General features: G+C 49.1%; 1 protein-coding gene across 1 annotated transcript in view; it reads right to left on the reverse strand.

Moving 5' to 3' along the window:
* USP35 (ubiquitin specific peptidase 35) overlaps positions 1-16421 on the reverse strand; it is a 57638-nt gene that overhangs the window by 36629 nt on the left and 4588 nt on the right. The window lies entirely within an intron of this gene.

Below are 16421 nucleotides of genomic sequence, written 5' to 3' on the forward strand. Positions count from 1 at the left end.
TCTGTGCCAGGCACTATGATCACTCGGAACGTCACGGCAGGGAAAGAACCCAGATCTCCCTGCTCCGGAAGTATGGGCCTCTACCACCTGAACTAAGAGGAATCTTCTTTAGCTCTTTGCAGTACAGGGTCTGTGAGACACTGATAAACAGTTCCAATGGTAGCCAGTCCTGGGGCTTTGGTAGAGGCTGATGCACTGGGATGACTAGGGTTGCCAACTTTCTAATCGCACAAAACAGAACACCATTACCCCACCCCTGCCCTGCCCCTTCTCCAAAGCCCCACTCCTTCTCCAAGGCCCCACCCCCTGCTCATTCCATCCCCCCTCCCTCTGTCGCTCACTCTCCCCCGACCCTCACTCACTCATTTTTACCAGGCTGGGGCAGAGGGTTGGAGTGCAGGGGGGGTGAGGGCTCCAGCTGGGGGTGTGGGCTCTGGGGTGGGGCTAGAAATGAGGGATTCAGGGTGCAAGAGGGGAATCCGGGCTGGGACAGGGATGCGAGAGGGGGTGCAGGCTCTGGGAGGGAGTTTGGGTGTGGGAGGGGGTTTAGGGCTGGGGCAGGGGTGTGGTGGGGGTGCGGGGTGCAGGCTGTGGAAGGGAGTTTGGGTGCGGGAGGGGACTCCAGGCTGGGGCAGGGGGTTGGGACGCAGGTGAAGATGAGGGGTGTGGGCTCAGGGTGGCGCTTCCCTCGGGGGGCTCCCCGGAAGCGGCAACATGTCCCTCAGCTTCTAGGCATAGGGGTGGCCAGGCAGCTCTGCAAGGTGTGCACTGCTTCCGTGCACAGGCCCCACCCCCTGGCTCCCATTGGCTGTGGTTCCCAGCCAATGGGAGCTGCGGAGCCAGGGCAGGGGCAGCACATAGAGCCCCCTTGGCCGCCCCTGTGCCTAGGAGCTGCAGGGACATGTCGCCACTTCTGGGAGCTGCCCAAAGCCAGGTAGGGAGTCTGCCAGCCCCACCAACTGGACTTTTAACGGCCTGGTCAGTGGTGCTGACCGGAGCTGCCAGGGTCCCTTTTCGACCGGGTGTTCCAGTCGATAACCGGACACCTGGCAACCCTAGGTATGACCCTCAGAAGAAATAGCACAGTGGCATCCATGCTGAGGATGTTAACCTGTCCCACATGAGCTCAAGCATTTCAGGCACTGCTGGGGTACCCTGACAGGGGATATGGATGTTCAAGCCCTGCACTCTCACATCCACCCTCCCCCCATTGTGGGATATGTACCACCCCCCACCAGCCATCTCCCGTACCACCCACTGTTCTCCTGATCCTGTGGGGGAAGCAGCTATGGGTAATGCCTTCCATGGATCCCCAGCCCTGCCTCTTCCTCAGCACTCTGACTGCGTGAGGAGCCTCCTCATTTGTGTCTCCTAGCTGGTACACCAGAGAGAGGTCACCAGCCGGAGGAGCTACCAGGAGAGAGAGGCTGGTACCTCTGCTCCAAGGAGAGACTCCCTCCCTGCCCCCATCTAACAGATCAGCAGTTAATGATTTAGGAGGGTTAGTAAGTTCTTGCAGAGGGATGTGTGAAAACACTGACTTGCTGGTGGAGTGGCATGGAAGGAGACCTGCTCTGAAGCCTATGCTAGGCCTGCATTGATGTAGGGCCTGGAAAGTGAGGCCAAGATATTAGACTCTGATGTGCAGTACAATGGGGAGAGAGTGACTCTGATGTTCTGGGTCTTGAACCCAGGCCCAGGAGTCGCCAGGCAGCTGCCACATCCAATGGCTACTGAAACTGAGTGGGCTAAGAAGCTACTAGAGCTATAACCTCAGCCATGGCACCACCCATGGGAGCTCTGATGGGAAGATCACCTGACTCCACTGATTGGTCCAACCTCGCTACTTAAGCCAGGAGGAGGAACAGGCCGTTTGTCTGCGCAACAAGGGGTTTGCCTGCTGTAGCTGCATTGGACTCTGCTTGTGCCTGCCTCCTGGCTCCTGTTCCCACCGGGCTCCTGCTCTGTGCTTGATCCTTGCCTCTCCTCCTGCCCTTACACCTCACCTCCAATCCTCAATGAGCAGTCCTGGCTCTCTGACCCCAGCCTCTGACTTCTGACCCGGACTCCAGCTTGGCCCTTGGCTCTGGCATTTGTCATCTGACCTAGGCTCTGATTCTCAGCTTCGATTCCTGGTTCTGATTCTGGTTTGACACCTGGCTCTGGTAATTGGCAGTTGACTCTGGGGCTGACCCTTGGCTTCATTCCCCAACCTGGATGCCTGTTCTGCCCACTAGACCCAGGGCTGGCTTTACCATGAGGAGAACTGAGGCAGCCGCCTCAGGTGACAGACTGTGTGTGGGGAGGCGCACTAGGACCCAGAGTGTAGAAAATTGTGTCTGCTGCTGGTGCATCTGTATTCTCTCTGCTCTAGTTGCACAGAGATGATGGAGTGCTGTGCTGGAGGAAGGAGGGGACAAGAGACATAACAGGCAGGCAGGAGAAAAGGGGAGAGGGAATAACAGAAAGCAGCAGGAGCTGCAGGGAGAGAGAGGAGGAGGAGCCTCTTATGTACCTCTCCAGCACCCCCAGGAGCCTGGACTAATTAACACCAGCTTCTCAGGGAGCTTCCTGTTTCCTGCTGCTTCCCTGAACCCACTTGAGGAGAACAGGCAATCAACTGAAGTAGTAGGAGCCAGTTAGGCCTGTAAGACGCTGATATCTTCCCTCACTCAGGCCCTGCTACCAGCCTGCTTATTTGTCCCCTTCAACTGAGTGTTGAGAGCCACTATAGCTGGCACATATATATAGCAGTCATGAGTGAAAGAAGAAAACGCCCCTCTGTGGCAGCATTCAGAAAAAGAAAGAAAGCAAAGGAAGCTTTTCTATCTAAGCAGGAAGGAGCTCTCCTGAGATACATAGACACAAATGTTCACGGTGAGCCTTCCGGCCCCAGTGAGGATGTGAGTGGTGAGGAGATGCCTGATCTTTCAGTTAGACAGAGTGCAGGTGACCTGGCAGCTACAGCAGTATCCATATCTCATATCAAATGGATGTAACCATGCACATTCCTGAAGAAAAGTGTAGATCAGAGAATAGTGTGGTGGAGGCGCAAGAAATGGCTGCAGCTGAGTTTAGTTCCTGAAGTCTAGATGATCCAGGACTGTGGACCCACTTGAGCAGTAGCCGAGGGACTTCTTGTACTGCATGGGCCACAGCAAGTGAAAAATTTCATGTTCCCCAAAGACAATGAAAATAGAAGTTTCCATCCAACACATTACTGGCGTGAAATCCCCAATGGTAACAAAGTGGAGAGGCCATGGCTTATGTACTCAAAAACCCAGAATGCTGCATACTGTTTTTGTTGCAAACTCTTCCAGTCGAATGTTCCAGCCACATTGGGTTCTACAGGAACAAAGGACTGGAAAAATCTGAATAGAAATCTGGCATGCCATGAGAAGGCAACAAATCACCAGAGAGCATTCCAGAGGTGGAAAGAGCTTGAGATGAGACTAAGGTTAAAGGCCACCAGAGATGATCAGCGTCAAGAGAAGATTGCATCAGAGTCATGTATTTGTCCTTTGAATAAATGCAAGATAAAATACTAAGAGCCTGATCCTAAGAGGGGCTGAGTGCCATCAACTCCCGCTGGCTTCAATAGACCTTGAGAGTGCTTAACACTTCGCAAGAGGCACCGAGAGACCAACAGATGCATACACACCAAGACACTCCATGGTGGATTATGGGGTGGAGAAACTGGGCCAGATCCACTACTGGTGTAAACTGGCATAGCTGCATGGACGTTATACTGCTCCGTTTGATGCTCATTTTGTAAGTCCAAAAAAAGGGAGACAAGCAGTGAGGAGAGAGATGGATTTTAGTTGAATCCTCTGTGTCTCTGCACACACGCAGGGAAACTCAGTTTGAAGAGCCCAGAGACATCCAGAGGAGGGGTGTGATAGTTACTGGATGTGCTCTGTGCTCTGAAGCTAGGCAGAGGATTTCCATGGAGGGCAAGCAGTCTTACAGTTTCTGCACATTTGATCAGAACTCGGGGGGGAGGGGCAGTTATACATATGCGATTTGCAAACAACTCTGTGGATTCAGCCTCTAATCAACACAGGACCAACAGATGTCTCTGCTCAGATACTATGGTGAGGTGTCAGAGAGTGACTGGTCCCTTTAAAGGGAGGTGGGGCCAGCTCCACCTCTGGTATAATTAATTAGCTGCTTCCCAGCCTGAAAGGGCAGGACTATGGGGGCTCTGGTGATATATTAATAGCCAGCTGCTCCTCATAAAAGGGCATCAGTCTGGTGTGGAAAATCCTGAATTGGGTCTGCAGGAGAATGGTACTCCAGGGGGAACCAGTACTCTATACCTGAGTAGGGGAAAGCCCAGAAAGGGGCTGGGAACAGGGTGCAGAGGGTGATTTGAACTTAAAGAAGCCCTGGAAGGACAGAAGACCCCTTTTGTTTGTTGGGATTTTTAGTTGGACTTTTGCTATGCTGGAAAGGGTTAAGTTGGACCAGAGGACTAAGCCATGGCACCATCTCCAATCTGTGTGGGGAGGGGAAACCAAGACAGGGAGTGCCTGCAGCACCATGGGGGACCAGCAGGGGGTGCTACATGGCAGGTGTGCCCTATAACAGAGGGGCTAGATAGATATGGAGATATCCTATTTCCTAGAACTGGAAAGGACCTCGAAAGGTCATTGAGTCCAGCCCCCTGCCTTCACTAGCAGGACCGAGTACTGTTTTTGCCCCAGATACCTATGTGGCCCCCTCAAGGACTGAACTCACAACCCTGGGTTTAGCAGGCCAATGCTCAAACCACTGAACTATCCCTCCCCCACTCTCTCATATAGATTAGATGGCTGCAACTTGGTACCTGGATAGAGAGGATTTCAGTCTCCTGGGCTGTCAGGGCAGCACCTGCCATGAACAAACTTACTTAGAACCCTCCCCCGGTCAATAATTTACCATCCCCCTAACTACAGAACAAGATGTCTGAGGTTTTTGAGTTCAGCTCTGTTTACATTTATCTTCTTTGGCTTCCTCTCTCTCTACCTTCAATGTTTAGAGCCCTCTCTAGCTCTCGCTGGATTTACTCCCACTGAGGTACAGCAGCCTATGACGGGATACTGCTCAGCTCGTGTGGGTTCTCTGTTTTCCATAGTGCTGCCAGCCAGCCCAGCCTTTACTGGAAGAGAATAATGCAAATCCTGGCTGCTCATCAGGGAAACGCTGGGTTTTTGTGTTATACAGTCAAAGTGATAAGGGAGCCAGAGAGCCAGAGATGGAGACTGCCGAGTCAGGTGGAGTTTGCCGTTTGTAACTGCCTGAACTCACCATATATGGGATTAGAAGGGAGACCTGCTGAAAGAACAAGGATTTCACTAGAACAGTTCAGAACGTTAAAGTCAGATTTGTAGCCAGGCACTGGATGAAAACAATAAAAAATATTATTTAATCAAACAGATAGAAATAATTGTATCTTTTAAGACAAATCTATTATAGTGCCTTGCTGCTACCTGTACAAACACAGTAAGAGCCAGTTCTCGATCTGCAGAGATAAGTCTAGACCAGTGGTTCCCAAACTTGTTCTGCCGCTTGTGCAGGGAAAGCCCCGGCAGGCCAGGCCGGTTTGTTTACCTGCCACATCCGCAGGTTCGGCCGATCGTGGCTCCCAATGGCTGCAGTTCGCTGCTCCAGGAACAAGTTTGGGCACCACTGGTCTAGACAGACAAGAAAGACACTGAGTGGGAGAAAGGAAGAATTATCCTCATTTCACAAATGAGGAACTGAGGCGTAGGGTAGATAAACTGACTTGCCCAAGGTCACAAAGCAAATCTGTAGCAGAACTGGGAACAGAATCTATATTGTTTGCATCCCAGCCCAGCCCACCCCTAACTGGAAGATCACTCCTCCTTTCAACTTTTACCCAGCACTGCAAATCTACATGACTAGACTACACAGCCGAGTTAAACCATTTTCTACTGGTCAAAGCACAGGTTTGGGAGTGAGGAGCGGAGGAGTCTGTTCCTGGTGCGGCCACAGCCTTCCTGTGTGACCCTGAGGAAGACACTTAACCTCTCTGTGCCTCAGTTTCCTCACTTGTAAAATGGGGATAATAATACCTCCTACCTCACAGGGCTATTGCAAGACTTAATTAATTAATGTTTGTAAAGCATTTAAGCTCCTAAAACGTATGATGCTATAACAGTGCAAAACATTAGTGGGAATGGCATAGAAATATACCAGAGAACAAAGGTTATCAAGAGAAGGGTCACGGCAAATTTTCTCAGAGGATACGGTGAGCCTTCGAGTGAGTGGTGTTGCAACCTGGCACAGATATTTGCAGTGTCCTTCTCACTATTGGGGCGGGGAGGGAAGAGAGGGGTCCTCCAAGTTAAAAAAAATCCTAAAGTGGGGTGTGATTCAAAAAAGGTTGAGTGCCTCTGACATCGAAGACTAGAAGGCAGCACTGCAATGGCAGGGTTAGATGACATAATAGGTCTTTTCCATCTCTAACTTTTATATATTGTACAGAAAAGGTGTCAGACTGTTTGACCCAAGTGATCTTTTCTGGCCATATTATAGAATCAGATTAGAACTGTGGATTTTTTCTGGACTACCCCGGTTTTTTCATAGATTTTTTCCAATCAGAAGGGACCATTATGATCACCTAGTCTGACCTGCTGTATAACACAGTCCAGAAAATTCCACTCAGTAATTCCTGCATCAGCCTATATCTTGTGGTCGAGCTAGAGAACGTTTTCTCCTAAGAATAGAGCAACTGTTTACTAGTGGAAAAATTCCAAGCCAAAACACAAAGACACACACACAAAACCCCGTCTCCAGAATTCTTAACCAGCAAACTAACAACTAAACCATTCCACTTATCCAAATTATGACCTACCCCCATGACTGCACACACGCCAGGAAACATCTCCATGCTCATTCTGTTCCCTTCTGCTGGAAGCTGGCTCTTTTGCTCTGTGAAATCATACAAGGCGGTCCCAGCACGTACATGACTGCATCATTCCCAAATGTGCTTGGCCCTACAATGTGGCCACTGAGCTGTGATCCTGGCCTTTCTGTTTTGTGCTAGTTGCTTTTGACTGTCCTGTGCAAATTCACTGGATTATTTTCCCCTAGTGCACCAGTCCTGCTCTGCCACTAAGTCCATACTGTAAACAAGAGACAGTTAGCTGTTGCTCCTAGTTTAAATGCCTTCAGTGACTGAATCATGTCCATGGATCAAGCACACATTCGGTTTGTAGGAAATGGGGACAGGGTAGCAGTAAAAAATAAGAAACCCACACGTGATGGTGTTTCAGCAGAAACTATTACAATGAGAGGAAGAGATGTAGAGACCAAGGGCTGGCTCTGATGACAGAACTGACCATCTCGTGGTAAGAGAGACTAAAAGCAGGGAGGAAGGATCATCCTACTGCTAAACAGCCTATTTTAATTACACCGTCCTTCCTGTCCCTGACTGTTTGTTTCATCCCCCTGTCTACTCTTTAGACTATAAGTATTTCAGGAGTATACTCAAGGGCAAACTGAGTTTACGCACGTCTCGGCTGGGGAACATGGAGTTTAGTTAAGGTTAGTTTACTCACTTTTGTTTATCATTATCACCACTGGAGCATTTACTGTATATTTGTATGGAGCCCAGCACAATGGGGCCCCAAATGAGTTAAAACCTCTATTGCAATATAAATTCTTATAAGCAATGAAGACAGCAACACTTGTCGTTAAGGTTGTCCAACACTTTCCAGTCTAAGTCCCTGTTTTCAGTTGCTTATAAAACTTTGCCAAACTTTAACCATCTGGGCTGAAATTTTCCATGCCGGGAGTCTGCCTCACACTGAACAGTTCTGGAAAATTTCAGCTAAAACAGTTCTGCCATTCCTCAGAACAAGCTTAGTGGGAAATACTATAAGGAGCTTCCCTCCCCCCACCTAGGTTGCTGGTAGTGTGGTTGGAGAGATTGGCTGATGGGAGCAGAGGATGGGGGAGGGAAGGGAGTAATGAATTGAAACAAAGTGTTCCTGTGGTAGGTGATGCTGCCGTTGGCCAGCTCTAGAGGAAGCTCTGGATGCATTAAAATTTGTTTGATTTATCATTCACTGGAACCCGTGACAGCCAAAATAGTGGGCAGCAGCAGAGGCTCCCAATTAGGTGCCTTCTGCCTCAATTTGTTGGCAAGGGGATCTTAAAAATGCCCTTAAATAGTTTATCTCTATCCGTGTATTACACCCAAAAAAAGCCTATGTTAAAAGTACATCCAGGCAGAAATGTCAAACATTCAAAAGTTAGGAAATGCCAGAATTAAGGCTGCTTGTGCTACCTTAATTCGCTCCCCTCATGCATCTACTTTATGATAGTCTTTAATTACATGATCAGGCACTATTTGTCCCACAGGACCCCTGCTCCATTCAGTGCACAGAACGGACTTGCTCTGGGGAAGAATCAGGGTTATGTAGTGAAGGAGGCTGTTGTCTGCAAGGTCTCTGCCTCATTTGTTGCAGAATTTGGAAGGTGTGCAATGCAGTGAATGAGGGACAGGGCCTATAGGAACAGAAAGGGATGATCTCATAATTAAGGCAGTTGAATGCTGCCCTGAAGAACTGAATTATCTCCCTGCCTCTGCCACTGAGCACCTGTGTGATATTGGACAAGTCACTTACACCAAACTTTTCCCAGGTGGTCACTAATAGTCTGTTCCTCATTTTCTGGGTGCCCAATTTGAGATCCCGGGTCTGATCTGTAGAAGCGCTGAGCCCTCACAGCTGCAACTGAAGTCAGTGGGAGCCATGCTTTGCACTTATAAAGGGCTGTATAATGCAATGTACTCAATGCCCCATGTGTACAGTGGGAATAACACTACACCAGAGGTTCTCAAACTGGGAGTCAGGACCCCTCAGGGGGTCGCGAGGTTATTACATGGGGGGCTGCGAGCTGTCAGCCTCTAGCCCAAACCCCGCTTTGCCTCCAGCATTTATAATGGTGTTAAATGTATAAACAAGTATTTTTAATGTATTGGGGGGGGGTCGCACTCAGAGGCTTGCTGTGTGAAAGGGGTCACCAGTACAAAAGTTTGAGAACCACTGTGCGACACTCTGACCTCATTGGGGTTTTGTGAAGCTAAAATTGTTAATGTGTGTGAAGCACTCAGATGCGACACTGATCAGTGCCACAGACAAGCCCATGAGAACATTAATAATTCTGTACTCAGTACAGAGTTTGGATGGTGTACAGCAAACAATGCCGGGGGCTACAAATTGGAGATTAAAATAAATAATAAACAGCTACTCATTCAGTGAGGACCATCCTTCTTGCGCAGTGAAAGAGGCCAGGTGATCATGTAATTAAAGCCTGTATCATAATGCATATGCTCAAGAGGTTGAAATAATATTGCACAAGCAACCTGAACTCTGGCATTTCCTAACTTTTAAGTGCTTGACTTTGCAACCTCAACATTCTTTTAATGTAGATTTTTGATGTGATAGATGATAATGGTGGTTTTGATAGCCTGGAGTCCTGGGTTTCAGGCTCAGCTCTGCCACCGATTCTCTGTATGAACTTAGGCAAGTCATTTGGGGAAAAACTAGTCACTGATTTTGAGTGTCTCAATTTTAGGATGTCCTGCTTCTGATACTTAGGGCCTGATTTTTCAAAGCACCATAAGGGTGCTCAGCGCCTCTGAAATGCAGGCTCAAGGGGTCTCAAGCTGAGTACTCAAAAAACAAGGTGCCCAAAGTCAGTGGCTAGATTTGAAAATGTGGCTCTTGAATTCTCTATACTCACATTCCTGCTCAGTAATCTGGGAGTGGTAACAGAAGTATTGTGAGGATTAGTTTACTGATGCCCGCAGAGAGCGTGGAGTTCCGGGGGTGGAAGGAAGATGCTACAGAGGTACAAAGTATTAATGATGATTAGAATAGGGGCCAGAGGTTCCCTTCCACTAGGTGGATCCAACATCAGGGGGAAAGGGCATGATGCAAGCTCTGCAGCAAAAGTCACATAAAAGTCACATGAAAGAGGAACTGCCGGTCTGCTCCCCAGGCGAGCGGCAATGTTCAAAGAGCAGAACAGGAGTGATGTGCATAGAGAACGTTCCATGAACAAGGTAGGCCTGGTCTGCACAATATTTTCTGTGCCTCCTGCTCTCCCCAGAACTCACTGTACTAACGCATGGAATACAGATTTATAGGATGTCTGCCCCGCGTGGTTCTAAATTATGCCTCTGGCCACGCACACTATTTATAGTGGCATGATCAAAAGCCAAGAACGTCCATGAGTGCAGCCAAGCAGCAAGCAAGAATCAAAGAACCTCCCTTAGGCACCTTTGAAAATTCCGGATCTTGTATCTCTCCAGGCAACATGCTCCTGAAATGTTGTTTAACTACGTATCTCCAAATCCAGATGATCGCAAGCCAAATTCTGCATATTGTATGCAGCCCTTACTCAGGCACTCCTGGGAGGTGCTGAATACTGAACTCTCTCTGACATCAGTAGGAGTTGAGGGCACTCAGCACCATACAGCTTGGAGCCCTATGTTCCCATTTAGCCACACTGGGGTCTGTTGTACTCCCACATCTGCCCCCTCAAAAAAAAAGATTGTTAAGGGGCATAGTTTAGGACCTAAGCATAGGATTTATAGGAAACCTAATATGAATAGACATGTTTTCACCAACATTTAAAATATGTACTTTGTTTACCTTAAAATGTGTCTCTGCAGTGCTGGACACATACAAATACCTCTGCACTTTAATAATATGCCAGAACTAGAAAGTTAAATTGACTGTAAACAAAATAATGTAACTAACCAGCATCAACGGTGAATAGGAAGCTTGGATTCTGTGCCCACCCTCACCACCTCCTTCCCCCGCAGCCCGGCTTTATTTTTAATAATCGAAGATGATCTTTTTAACATAGTAAGGGATTCTTTTAGTATAGGATTTTTCACAATGGCAGTGTTTCTTTAACTGGGATTAATTTCAATTGAAATCCCTCTGGCTGTTTTTAAATATATTCATCCCATCCCACACTTTCTAGCAGTAGATTTTCAATAAAGTTTCCTTAGACCATTTTGCAGTGTTTCAGTGTCAGCTCTCCTATTTCAAATCTAACAAGGCTATGACTAGGGTTGCCAGGTATCCGCTCCCCCAGCCAGAGCCCTCACACCCTCCTGCACACCAATCCCCTGCCTGGCAACTCCAGTCAGCACCACTGACCGGGCTGTTAAAAGTCCGGTTGGCGGCGCAGAGGGGCTGGCAGGCTCCCTGCAGCTCCCAGAAGTGGTGACATGTCTCTCCAGCTCCTAGGTGAAGGGGTAGCCATGGGGGCTTCACGCATTGCCCCCGTCCCGAGCGCCGGCTCCACAGTTCCCATTGGCTGGGAACTGCAACCAATGGGAGCTGCGGGGGTGGCGCCTGCGGGCATGGGCAGTGCACAGAGCCTCCTGGCCACCCCTCTGCCTAGGAGCTGGAGGGACATGTCGTCGCTTCCTGGGAGCCACTTCAGGTCAGAGCTGCCCAGAGCCTGCACCCCGAACCCTCTCCCATGTTCCAACCCTCTGCCCCAGCTTGGGACCCCTTCCCGCGCCCAAACTCCCTCCCGGAGCTCGCACTTGCACCCTCTCCCACACCCAACTACCTTGTCTTGTCCTTAACTTCAAACTGTCTCTGCTATGTCAACCTAGATGTTACTGTTATTCTTGATGCATACTCAATATAATGGGCAATTACACCTTAATCCTGCAAGCTGCTGAAATGCTCCTGTGAGGTGCTAAGTTCCCTCAACACCCATTGAGGTCAGGGGGAATTGAGAGAGTACAGTACCTCAGTGGAGTACTTAGCACTTTGCAGGATTGAGCTCTCAATGCTCACACTCAGAGGAACATCCGAGTAATCAAGTTTGTGCTGATGAATGTTGGCAGGAAGTGTACTTCAAAGTCACATGCAAAGGGAATTTTAAATTTGGACCAGGATGCTTGCATGCTCATCCAATCAGGGAAGAGAAACAGTAGCATGTGATTTATCTCACCAATCACATCTAACCAATCCAGCTTGACTAGTGTGTATCAGATAGTCACAGAGAACTGTTCCTATCAAGTCACAGAGTTGAAAAAGAAAATTCACAGAATCTGCAATAGATTTGAGGAAGTCTCAGTTTGCCTACAGAGGCTAAATACCATCACCATGGTTTCATCCCTCACCAATATGTCCACATCTCCTCCTATTTTAAGTTTACCTGTCTTTTATCTCTTGTATTTTGCAGACCCATCTATCATCTTAGGTTAAGAGGGGCTTGGTTATTCCATCAAAATCACAATCGTTATGGCACACATGTAAAATAATTCCAGGTCAGCAATCTGCATATGCAGGGCCGGCTCCAGGCACCAGACGACCAAGCACGTGCTTGGGGCGGCACCTTGGGCCGGGGCGGCGCTCAGGTTTTTATTAATTTATTTATTGGGGGGGGGGCTGGCGTGGCGCAGCGCTGGGGGGGCGGGGGCTGGCGCTCGGAGGAGGGGCGGGGGCTGGCGCAGTGCTGGGGGGTGGGGGCTGGCGCTCAGAGGAGGGGCGGGGGCTGGCGTGGCGCAGCGCTGGGGGGGCGGGGCCTGGTGCTCGGAGGAGGGGCGGGGGTTGGTCCGGCGCGGCGCTGAGGGGGCGGGGGCTGGTGCTCGGAGGAGGGGCGGGGTTTGGCGCGGTGCTCGCAGGGGGCATGGCTTCGGGGGGCGGGGATTCAGGCGGCGTGGTGCTGGGGGGCGGGGATTTCGGCGGCACTGGGGGGGGTATGGCGGCGCAGCGTTGCGCTTGCGGGGGGTGGGGCGGCACTCTTCTTTTTTGCGTGGGGCGGAAAAAAAGTTAGAGCCGGCCCTGTGCATATGCCCCAAAGTATAATTGATACAATTGCTCTTTATCCTTCTATTCTTTTATTTTTATTTTTACATTCAATTTCTTATAACAGCCTAAGGTGTTAAACCAGGGATTGGCACCTTTGGCATGCAGTCCCTGGCGGGCCAGGCCAGTTTGTTTACCTGCCACGTCCGCAGGTTCAGCCGATCGTGGCTCCCACTGGACGCGGTTCGCCACTCCAGGCCAATGGGGGTGGCAGGAAGTGACGGCCAGCACATCCCTCAGCCCGCGCCGCTTCCTGCAGCCCCCATTGGCCTGGAGCGGCGAACCACGGCCAGTGGGAGTCGTGATCGGCCGAACCTGTGGACGCGGCAGGTAAACAAATGAGCCCAGCCCGCCAGGGGCTTTCCCTGGTGGGCCGCATGCCAAAGGTTGCCAATCCCTGTGTTAAACCATATTATTTATGTTGCAGGAGCACCTGGAAGCCCTAATTGAGATCATGGCCCCATTGTGCTAGGAACTGTTTACACACATAGGAAAAGAAAGTCTCTGCCCCGAAGAATTTGCACTCCAAATGGACAAAACAGACAACAGAAATATCATTATCCCTATTATACAAATAGGAAACAGCAAGATGAAGTGATTGGCCCTGGTCACACAGAGAGTCTGCAGCAGAATCAGAACTACTCCAGATCTTTTGATTTTCAAGCCAGTGCCTTAACCCTAAGACCCATCAGAATGGATTGATTTTAATCAAAGTGATTTAAATCAGCAAGCAGGAAACCTTGATTTAAATAATGAATTTTAATTATATGTTGCAGGTGTACTTTAGCCTAGCAAAACGAAGGCTGACTGGGGGCATGAATGCTCTCTATATCAGGGAATAAATATCAAGGAGGTTGATTCTCTCTAGCTTATAACCATTAAAATATGTTGAATTGCAACTAAATGTAGACTTTACACTAAATTTGGTGCTTCTTTTTTGCTAGCCAGGAGGATACAGTATATCGGTACATTTATTTAAGCAATTTTTTAATATTTACATTTTTATTATGTTAGAAAATGGTGAATGATGCATTTCTTATTTACTAAATGATTCATGTTTTACTTTCAGTCTGTCAAGTGCTACTTGGATAGAAATTCAAATTCAATTAAAAATGCACAAAAACAGCTGTAACGCTGTATGGACGATGCGTCACCATTTAGAATGTTACGGATAACCATATTACAAAATTGCAATGAGTCACACAAGTTATGCCATGTAAGGTATCAATGGAAAAGTTATGATTTGCTAAATATGATAAGCTTATTTATATGTATGTATCATCTTTTGACTGTGAGTTATAAATATGATAGTGATATATTGATATCTCAAATGTGTGCTGTGAATCTGGGGGACACCCCCAGACAGACTGGCATCAGCACTATCCAGCCTGCTTCATGGCCCATCGATAGGGCCTTACCAAATTCATGGTCCATTTTGGTAAATTTCACCATCATAAGATTTTAAAACCTTAAATTTCATGATGTTGTAACCGTGCGGGTCCCTATCCAAAAGTGGGTTGTCGGGGGTGGTCGCAAGGTTACTGTAGAGGGGATGTAGTATTGCCACCCTTCTGCGCTGCTGTTACCGGTGGCACTGCCTTCAGAGCTGGGCTCCCAACCAGCAGCTGCAGAACTTCCTGCAGCCGGGGGAGGTTCCCAGAGGTGGGTCTGACCTAGGAGTGGCCCTTGCAGATAAAGAGGAAATCCCATCCCTCCCCAGCCCAGCCAGAACTAGCAGCTGGAGCTCGGCGCCAGTTAGGAGCCCTTGGCTGGGGTCTCCCAGCTCTGCCCCTCCCCAGCTCTGGGCCCAGCACTTGGAGGTTAAAGGGGCCTTGGGCTGGCTGGGGGGCGGGGGTGTGACCACAGCGCCCTGAGTGGTTGCCCACATCACCCACCATTAAGGCCGGCCCTTCTCCCTGCAAAATGTGACAACACGCCCCCATGCCATGCCACCCTCACTTCTGTGCTGCTGCTGGCGGTGACACTGCCTTCAAAGCTGGGTGCCCAACCAGCAGCCGCAGCTTTCCACTCTCTGGCCCCCCAGTTCTGAAGGTAGCACAGATGTAAGGATGGCAATACCTTGACCCTCCCACTACAATAGCCAGATTTCACAGGGGAGACTAGATTTCACAGTCCGGGATGCGTTTTTCACAGCCATTAATTTGGTAGGGTCCTACCCATCTAGGGCAATCAGCTGTACAATGAAACCATTGAGAGAAGCCACAGGCCAGGATGGATAAAAATCAATGATTTTTGTTTTTAAATCAAAAAAATCAGATTTTTTTTTATTTAAATCAGATTTTTTTGATAAAATGCTTTTTGAGGAAAAAACCTATCTAAAGATAGTTTTAATTAAGATACATTCTAGCTCAAAGATATCTCATCATGGAATAGGGATTATAAATTCTATTCAATAGTATGAGACAATATATTCATTTAATGTTTAAGAAAAGTTTTGTAAATGAGTTCCAATAGTTCATGGATTAGGGACCCAATTTTATGGGATTTCTGGGGCTTCTGTATAGATTATTTAGGTTAATCTTTCTATCTACCCAATGGGAATCAGTGCTCAGTCTAGAAGATACTATCAGAGATGCTTAGTTTTGCAGTTCTCAAACTGTGGATTTGTGTCTCCAGAGATAACATGCTTGTTAACAGCAAAAATGTTTTTTAAAAAATAAATACTATATAGAGGTGAGAAATAACAGACCTCAACCCTATTGTCCCTCTGCAAATTTGTGTACACAGAGTCAATCCCTTACCTCTCTCTAAAAGTGCAAAGTTTCAAAAATTTCAATGAATAAAAGATTGTTGGGGATGGAATAGATCTGGACAAGGAAAAGAAGTCTGGAGATAAATGTGAGAAGGGAGGGACAGGCAGTAGAAACAAAAGTGAAACTGTTTGAGCAGCATTAGGGCTACCATACGTCTGGATTTCCCCAGACATGTCTGGCTTTTCGCTCTTTAAATAGCCATCCAGGGGGGATTTCTAAAAATCTAAAAATGTCCGGGATTTCCCCCGGTCGGCTATTTATCAACCGAAAAGTGGCTGACAGGGCAGCCGAGCGCCGCTCGCATTGGGGCCTCGGCAGCCAAAGCCCCTTCCCGGCTCCCCCCATCCCCTGCAGCCTTAGCACACCGCCCGGCAGCGCTGGGGGGCAGGGCTGTGCGCCTGTGAGGGAACGCGGCGGTGGGGCTGGCAGCCGCGGCCAGAGCCCCTCCCCCGCTTCCCCCCCTCCTCCACAGCCTCAGCACGCCGCTCCGCAGCGCTCGAGCGGGGCGCTCCTTGGGGCACGGAGCCAGAAACACCTGCCGAGTGGCACGGTAAGGGGGCCAGGGAGCTGGAGAAGGGGGGCAGTCAGGGGACAGGGAGCGGGGGGTTGGATGGGTCAGGAGTTCGGGGGGGCTGTCAGTGGGGCAGGGGTGTGGAGAGGGGTTGGGACAGTTAGGGACAGGGAGCAGGGGGGGGTTAGATGGGTCGGGGGTTCTAGGGCGGCTGTCAGGGGGCGGGAAGTGGGAGGGAGTGCTTAGGGGGCGGGGCTACCCCCCAATGGAGTGTCCTCT

This window comes from Malaclemys terrapin, chromosome 1 (assembly GCF_027887155.1).
Source record: "Malaclemys terrapin pileata isolate rMalTer1 chromosome 1, rMalTer1.hap1, whole genome shotgun sequence".
Taxonomy (NCBI): Eukaryota; Metazoa; Chordata; order Testudines; family Emydidae; genus Malaclemys; species Malaclemys terrapin.